The sequence below is a fragment of the Musca domestica genome, unplaced genomic scaffold (assembly GCF_030504385.1).
Source record: "Musca domestica strain aabys unplaced genomic scaffold, Musca_domestica.polishedcontigs.V.1.1 27, whole genome shotgun sequence".
NCBI classification, from domain to species: Eukaryota; Metazoa; Arthropoda; class Insecta; order Diptera; family Muscidae; genus Musca; species Musca domestica.
In genome coordinates this window covers 436,626-444,754 of record NW_026712286.1, presented here as the reverse complement: position 1 = coordinate 444,754, position 8,129 = coordinate 436,626, and positions in this window count along the sequence as shown.

The following is an 8,129-nucleotide window of genomic DNA, read 5'->3' as shown; positions in this document are numbered from 1 at the left end:
CATATTTAGTGTGTGTTATACTGATTATAGACAGAAATATGAAAGCCATTGGTGATTACAATAATTAATAATAGTTAGGTGTTAGGGTGATGGTAGCAGATCTTTATTAATGTCTCATGTCAACTATTGTTTGGAAGTCATCTCTGGGGCGAATGCTTGCCTAATTCTGCGCGTACGCAAACTTGTTAACTCTATTGTTAGGTATGTGTTTGGGTTGCACCGTAGTGATCGTGTAACACAGTATGTTATTAAGTTTCTTGGTCTGTCCTTTGACAGATATGTTGAATATCGCCTACTTTTGTGTCATTACAGGAATGTGTCATTATGAGAATTGTTAATTCTCCTTTATATAATAACTTTGTGTTTTGTAGATCAGCTCGAAATCCGCAATTGCTGTTTCCAAGATTTTCGTCTGTAGTTGTGAGAGTTGCGAGATTGTGGAATCAGTTCCCTCTGACCCTGCGTAATTTTACCTGTTCTTTTGGTATAGTCCCCATATAACGGTATCTCCCGATATTCGGTATTTTGATGATTTTAGCGACATAATTCACCGGAATTGTTTCAAATTCGGTATTTGAAGTTCGAAATGGATACTACAGCTTAAGACAGAAAATTATCTGTGCAGGTCCACGTCTTCGTATAGCCCCCATATAACGGTACCTCCCTATATGCGGTATTTTGACGAGTTTAGGTACAATACCCACCGAAATTGTTTGAGACGCGTATTTGAAGTTCGTAATGAATGCTAAAGCCTATGGCAGAATGATTATGATGATTTTTGCTAAATTATTCACCGTTTATTACAAGTTTTGAATTTGAATATGGTAATGACTTATGACAAACAATGCCCAAGTAGGTCCACGTCGTATAAACACCAATATAACGGCTATATTCGGTATTTTTAAAATGTTAACAAATTGTTTAAGGATTTTATCTCCAAATTCGTTCCAAAAGGTGGAGGGTATTCAAAGTTCGGTCCTGGCGAACTTACTGCTTTTCAACTTGTTGTTATTTATTTTTAGTTATTGGCTGAGGGCAATTTTTATGGTATATAAATGTATAGACTAAAAAGTTGTCTCAACTGTTATCTTCGAAAAAAAGTGCTTCAATAGATGTCGTTCATGCCACGAGAGAGCATAAGACAATTCACTATTCAAATAAATATTACAATTATTTATTATATTTATTATTATTTATCAATTGAAAACCAGTAAAGAAAGTCCTAAAGTCGGGTGGCGCCGACTTTATGATACCATACACCACTTGGCTAATTTAGTAGAGCTCCACATAACAAGTTTTTATGGGAGAATTCAATCATACACGCTATGTTTATAATTATAATTTAAAGTTCAAAGGACTAAATATGCCAAAGCATTTGTATCTTTTAAACTCGGACTTGTATTGCCCATTTGGTGCAAAATTAATTTGAAATCAGATTAAGATATATATGAGAGCTATATCCAAATCTGAACCGATCTCGATAAAATTTAGCAAAAGTATTTCTGAGCTGCATTTGATATATTTTCCCAAATATTATTACAGAGTGCATACTACGGCTGCGGAGGACAAAAATAACAAATCGGATGAACAATATATATATGAGCTATAGCTATATCTCAATCGATTTCGATCAAATTTGGCATACTTATTTTCAGCCCTATTTTAATGGAAGTGCAAAATTCCTTACTATTCGGGCTGATATATGGGAGCTATAGCTATATCTCAATCGATTTCGATCAAATTTGGCATACTTATTTTCAGCCCTATTTTAATGGAAGTGCAAAATTCCATACTACTCGGGCTGATATTACAAGTTTGGTGCACAATTAAAGGCAAATCGAATGAAGATACATATATGGGAGCTATATCTAAATTTTTACCAATTATTTCCAATTTCAATAGGGTTCGTCCTTTGGCCAAACAAATGCGACCTGCATTTTGTTCACAAGATTACATGGGCAGGCGGACTGACATGCATAAATCAACTCAGAAAGTGATTCTATGGAGATCCTTAAAAGTAACTATGGGTCTATCTCGCTTCCTTCTCCATGTTACAAACAAATGCACAAAGACATAATAACCTTACCACTATGTGGTGTAGGGTATAATGAAACAGTGACTTTGTTTACATTTACATTACCCAATTATGTCGTGAAATATAAAAATATAGACCTTGAATAGCAGAAAAATGAATAAATTGTTTTCGAATCGAGTGACTTCACTAGCCCTGAGTGACTTTACTGGCCCAAGATCAACCATAGTGACATCTGCCGGAAGGGGTAAATTTTAAAACTTTTTAGTTTATACATTTATTTGTCTATGCTTGTAGTAGCTGCAGCGCTTGAGTTTATTGATGCCTCTTGTCTTTTTCCTCTCTACCTTCCTTAACTGTAGTTCATCTTGGTAGAGGAGTTGTGTCTGAGGGTCTAATTACTAAATTGCTACTAAATTTAAATTATTATTATTTTTTTTATATATATTACTATTTGGTGATTATTTTTGTTATTTATTTTTTTTTAGATTGTATGTTGTATGTAAATATAAGATTTTGGCCATGTTGGCTTATTTATATGGAATTGTATGAAAATAAATGAAATGTTTACAATAAAGTTTTTCATTACAGTAAAATGCTCATGTTTGATTTATGCTCTGATCCGAGACCTGTAAGAACCCATATACAATACATTAATTTTGAAAGTTTTGTCGTGCGTAAAGATACAAGGATTTTTTTCTTAAAAAAATTCAATGCAGTGCCAACTTGTAATGTTCCCATTGTGGGAGAGGTCAGTATTACTGTACAAGACATCAATTATTTAGTAGGGATCTAATGAAATTGTCATTGGTACTTGTATGCGGAATGTAGTTAATATTGAAGGAGGGACAAGTATTTTTTTTTTTTTTCAAAAATTTGTTTTTGATGTATTGTCTTTGAAAATGTCAGTACTTAAAGAGTATTTTCTGTCCAATATAGATGCGGAAGTAAAATATAACTCTGATTCAGTACAATTTGTCTTGTTAATAATAAAGCAATGTATGTTTGTGAGCTAGCGTTGTTGCACTTATTAAATAACTGAATAATTTGAAATTTAGAATTTTGCATGAAACAATATATTCTTTTACATTTAGTTCAATTTCCGAAAATAGTGATCAAATTGTAAAATAGTGAAAATAAATTGTAACAAGCTTTAAAGATCTATTTGACTGAATAAAACTCTACTATACAGTTGTATTTTTTTCTATTTTCATCGGAAATAAATTACCGTTAAGATTGTGCCATGTGAAGTGTGAGCTTTCCCGCCTTTAAAATGAACAAAAAAGAATTCTTTAGTTAGGCATGTAAGGTTGTTGAAATTAGCTTTGTAAATCTGTGCACATGGACAAATTTAACTCAGTTCAAAAATTCAGCACAAACATTTAACCAATAGGGCTAATCGAAAAGCTTTCGAGTTTGAAATTCATCTAAATTAAAGATTTATATAAAATACAACTATAATGCAATACAAGTAATAATGCAGTTAAGTTGAATTGCTCGAAAAAAATCAAAAATATTGACAATCCATACAATTCCGATATGGAATTGCTTCAATAAATACATGTCTGTGATTAAACTAATACTGTCCCTGATTAGTTGGCTAGGCCATTATGTGACATAAATTTAATAGTGAAATTTCCTTGGCCCTGATCATTTGAATTATTTAATGGTACCAATGGCAATGCCTTAGCCTGTAAATTCATTTCATAAAAATCCTTATTTATTTTAAGCAGAGCCAAATAATTTAATATTCCCAATTAGATGGTACATAACAAGTTTTTACAAGAAGGAGAAAATCTTATAACAAGTTTGTATAACACCATTCTGTAACACAGTCAGTTTTAAATAGGACTTTTCCGTATCCATCAGCAATATATAATTGAATTGTATATTATTGCTTTAAACGAATACATTTGTTTGCCGCCGCTGTCCGCATTTTGATTGTTTACGATTTTATAAAAAAGTTTTGCTTAGTTTTCTTCATCATTTCTTAGGATGGGTGGATCCATTGAACAAACACAAATATATGCGAACATCGAGCTGTTTGATTTACGCACACATTCACAGACATATGTTTACACGTTCGGTTTAAGTCCAAGAGGATGGAAAGAAAACTGTTTTCTTATTTCCATGCCCACCCCAAAAATTTCTTTGCAGTAGATGCAAACCTAACAACAGAATAGAACAAGTGAAATGTTTACAAGGTGTGAAGAAATGTATTAAACAAAAAAGGTATATATTTAGATTTTATTGTATACAATTTAAATTAGTAATTGTTGGGAAGGCACAACGCACGATATAACTACATACAGTGAACACATTGGTCTTTCTTTCTAAATCTACGTTCGCTCCGGCCGCATAATATCCCTGGAAAACTTTCTTTGCGGGTTCTGAGGCATAATTTCAAACTTCGACGTTTCCTAAAGCAATAACTTTGATACATATAAACTGTTTGTCAAATATGGAAATTCTTAATAGTAATTATTGCTCTGTTCCAGAACCTGCAAGAGTTTACTAGTTTCTTTTTCGTATTACAATTTCCTTTTTAAAAAGTTGCATATATTTTTCACTTTCACTTATATTATAGTTTCGATTTAGTACATGTCAAATAATTCATTTCCTACATAATACGATTTATGATTATGATTTTTATCCCATATATGTTTACGTTTTGGTATAGCTCGGTCCGATGTTCGGTATTTTGAAAGTTGTGCCTACATTATGTAATCACAAGCTGGATTGATTTTGGTACGCGTTTGTCTGATATTCGTTATCTTTCATGGCAGAAGAATACAAGTAAATGCATCATCGATTGGGAACATTGATATATCAAAAATGTTAGAATTTATTATTATTTTTTTTAAATAAGTAGATTTTTATAAGTTTTCTTAGACGACATTTTTCAACAAATTTCAATCATTTTTCGTTTAAAATTTTCAATTCCAAAATTGGTTTGACAATTCATTGTCCCAGCAGCTGTGCCGATGCGACTTTCGCCTCATTCTCCCAATGATTTTAGTAACATTTGTGGCGTTATTGCTGCTCGCTCGGATACCGAATCAACCAATCAACAATGAAAGTTAAAGTCAGAAAGGAAGATGCATCTAAAAAATGCTTCGCTAAAAGCAGGTCAAGTGGCAGTTATTTGGCGTAAATCATTATTTTTATAATTTGTAATAAGATTTCGAAATGCTGTGCTATTATGCTATGAAATGCTCATTTTCAGAGAATCTCAATGTTGTTAAATACTTTATATCACGCTCTACCTGTAGGCAAGATAATGAGATTATTATAGTTGAGAAAAAGAAGAACATTTTTTGCAATACAAGATTTGTCGAAGAGTTCGCAAATTGACTATTTGTTAAGAATATTTTATGACAACTTTTGAACAAATCCTAGCAATACCCCAACCCTGTCGATTAACATTTCTCTCTACTATCAGATTCGTTAATTCATTAATGGAACATTGTCAGAGACCTTAGACGGCCGATATTTTTCTGTGAGATTCGGATTTTAAATTTAGAACTGTGTAGCATTCCCCGAAGATACCCGAATGAACAACGAATGCAGGCGTTCCCATTAATGGGGGAAATGCAGTAAGCAAACGGAAACTATCAATCGTCAAGAGTGCGTGTGGCGTGTTGTTTACTGTGTGGGTGTTTATACGTAAACAATGAGTCGCCTTAGATCCCTCCGTATTCATGCAATTGATTTGATGGTTCTGCGTTGTTTTGGATATGTTGGAGGCAATCACACATCACAATGGAACACACATTCACTTGGGCCACTTGTCGTTTTCTCCATGCTCGTCGATTGCTTTGGGCTCACTCCCTCTGTGTATTTTGTACACACACTCAGTGGATGGTTGAGTCGATTCTATGGGGGTGCTAGTTGTTATGAAATCTAACGATCCTGCGCATCTCCATCCATCACGGCGTATACGTATTTGTTTATTTTGTTTGGATTTTCTTTCTCCTACTTCTCTTCTGGCAGAGGAAAAACGAATGAAAAATGCTCATGTTTGTTCTTTCCCACTCGTAGTGAACATTTTGTGAATGTTGAAATATTGGAAAAAGACGAACAGAAAAGATTTGCAGAACAGAACGAAAGACGTCGGCGATCGGGAACTTGGGTTTTAATAAATTTTGGAGTGTGGGTGCAGTACGCCGCGACACGTTTACCAGTGCACATCAATTCTTTGGCTCCTCGCGTTCCCGTTGCTTCGAAAACACTTTACAGAATTGAAGAATTGTGTACATACGAACAGACATTTGGATGTGTGTTCAGTGAATCTACGTACGAATATATCGAAATGCTACATATCTACACGCACTCGAGCACTCGAGCAAATATTTTTGGAGATCGGTCTATTAAAAAAAAAACACACACAAAAAACAAACGGCTGAATCAAACAAAGTTCCCATGCCAAAAACTGTTCATTTGTGAGACTTCAAAAAAAAAAACAACAACAAAGAATCTTTGAGACAACTTGTGACGTGTAAGTGAAATGCTGTACACACATTACCAACTGAGCACCATGGAGTAAGTATCCATTCACATTTCGTTCCATAGCCCCATAACTTCTAGGACAAACGACCCCACAAAGTTCCTGGCTACATGGACACTTCGCCCGTGCACTTGTGCACTTGTCCCCATCGATACGCACAATTTACTTGTAATTTGGCTCACAATTAATTGCCAACATTTCGGTGGCAAATTGTCGCTGTCTTTGTGGCAATCTGGTGCATTATTCATGCCCACTTTGCACTTGCACCTTCAAAGGCACATGCCTTTGTAAAAGACAAATGGGCCTGTTAATTAAATAAATGTTTCATTGAATATTGTTTTTGTACGTTATAGCATTTGTACGGAAGGGAACTCCGTGTCAGCGAAGCACATTGACACACACACTTATGTGTGTATGGTGTAACTGAGCAAGAAAAATCGAAGAAAAATGTTTTTCTTTAAACTCTATTCCATATGATATTGATGTACATGTCTGGTCTGGTCTTTCCAGTCTGTTAACTGATCCTTGCGGTTGACGCACCACCTACCTATCCAAAAAAACTCACAAAAACGCTCGCACATACATACAACTGGTGAAATGTGTATGGGCTAATAAAAAAGTTTATGTTTCCGCACAATCGTTTCCAACACCGCCACTCAGATCTATTCGAACGAATCCGACAGAGCAGCTAGCAAACTGCAAAATATCGGAACAACACAAATGGTTTCCTTAGAACTGTATGAACAAACAACCTCCTCGTTAGGTCCATGCCTAGGCACTTTGCACACAATCCTATCTGCATCCACAAATCAGACAGGGAAATATGTCTTTTTAGAAATTGCACCAAAATTCGTGGCTGGACATATAACTGTTCATTACTCCTTTTTTAGAATATATTGCAAGACATTGGTCTGTTATTTGGAATGGAGGTCGATGTTTGTTTGGGCTATCCATTAATACATGTTCCAGTAACATAACAATAAAAGATTGTCTACAAGAGCCAACGTTGGCCAGTAACATTATCCAGTGCTACGACAATCGAGGTCTAACTTGAGTCCAGACATGGCTTTTCTATATAGTTCACAAATGGTGTTTCCTTGTCGACAAGACAAGGGAATGTTTGGTTAGGGGAAAATACTATAAAGTACATCACCTATTAACAACAAAAATTTGAAGCACCCCCAAAATACCCCTACATTCCATTTTTCTTTTGTATCCTCAAGTATTTATTTGAGACATTAGAGCATCAGCTGGAGATTTTTAAACAGTCTTTTTTTGACGGATTCGAAAATTGGACACGTGGCCAGTGTACGTTCTCCCTTCTGAAGAATTAAAATTAGACATATATAAATAATTGGTCGGCATTGTAGAAATGAATATTATTAAAAGAAATAAGTTTTGGAATATGCAATATTAAATACGTATAAACAAAATCTTTTTTCTTTTTAAATAAAACACGTCATGGCCATAAATTGAACTGAACATTCTATAAATCTGTCGAATGTTTGATTTGATTAAATTGTTGAAACTTTGAAGCACGCACACATATGCGCTACATTATTGGCTTGTGCCTTTGATGCTATTGAGCTA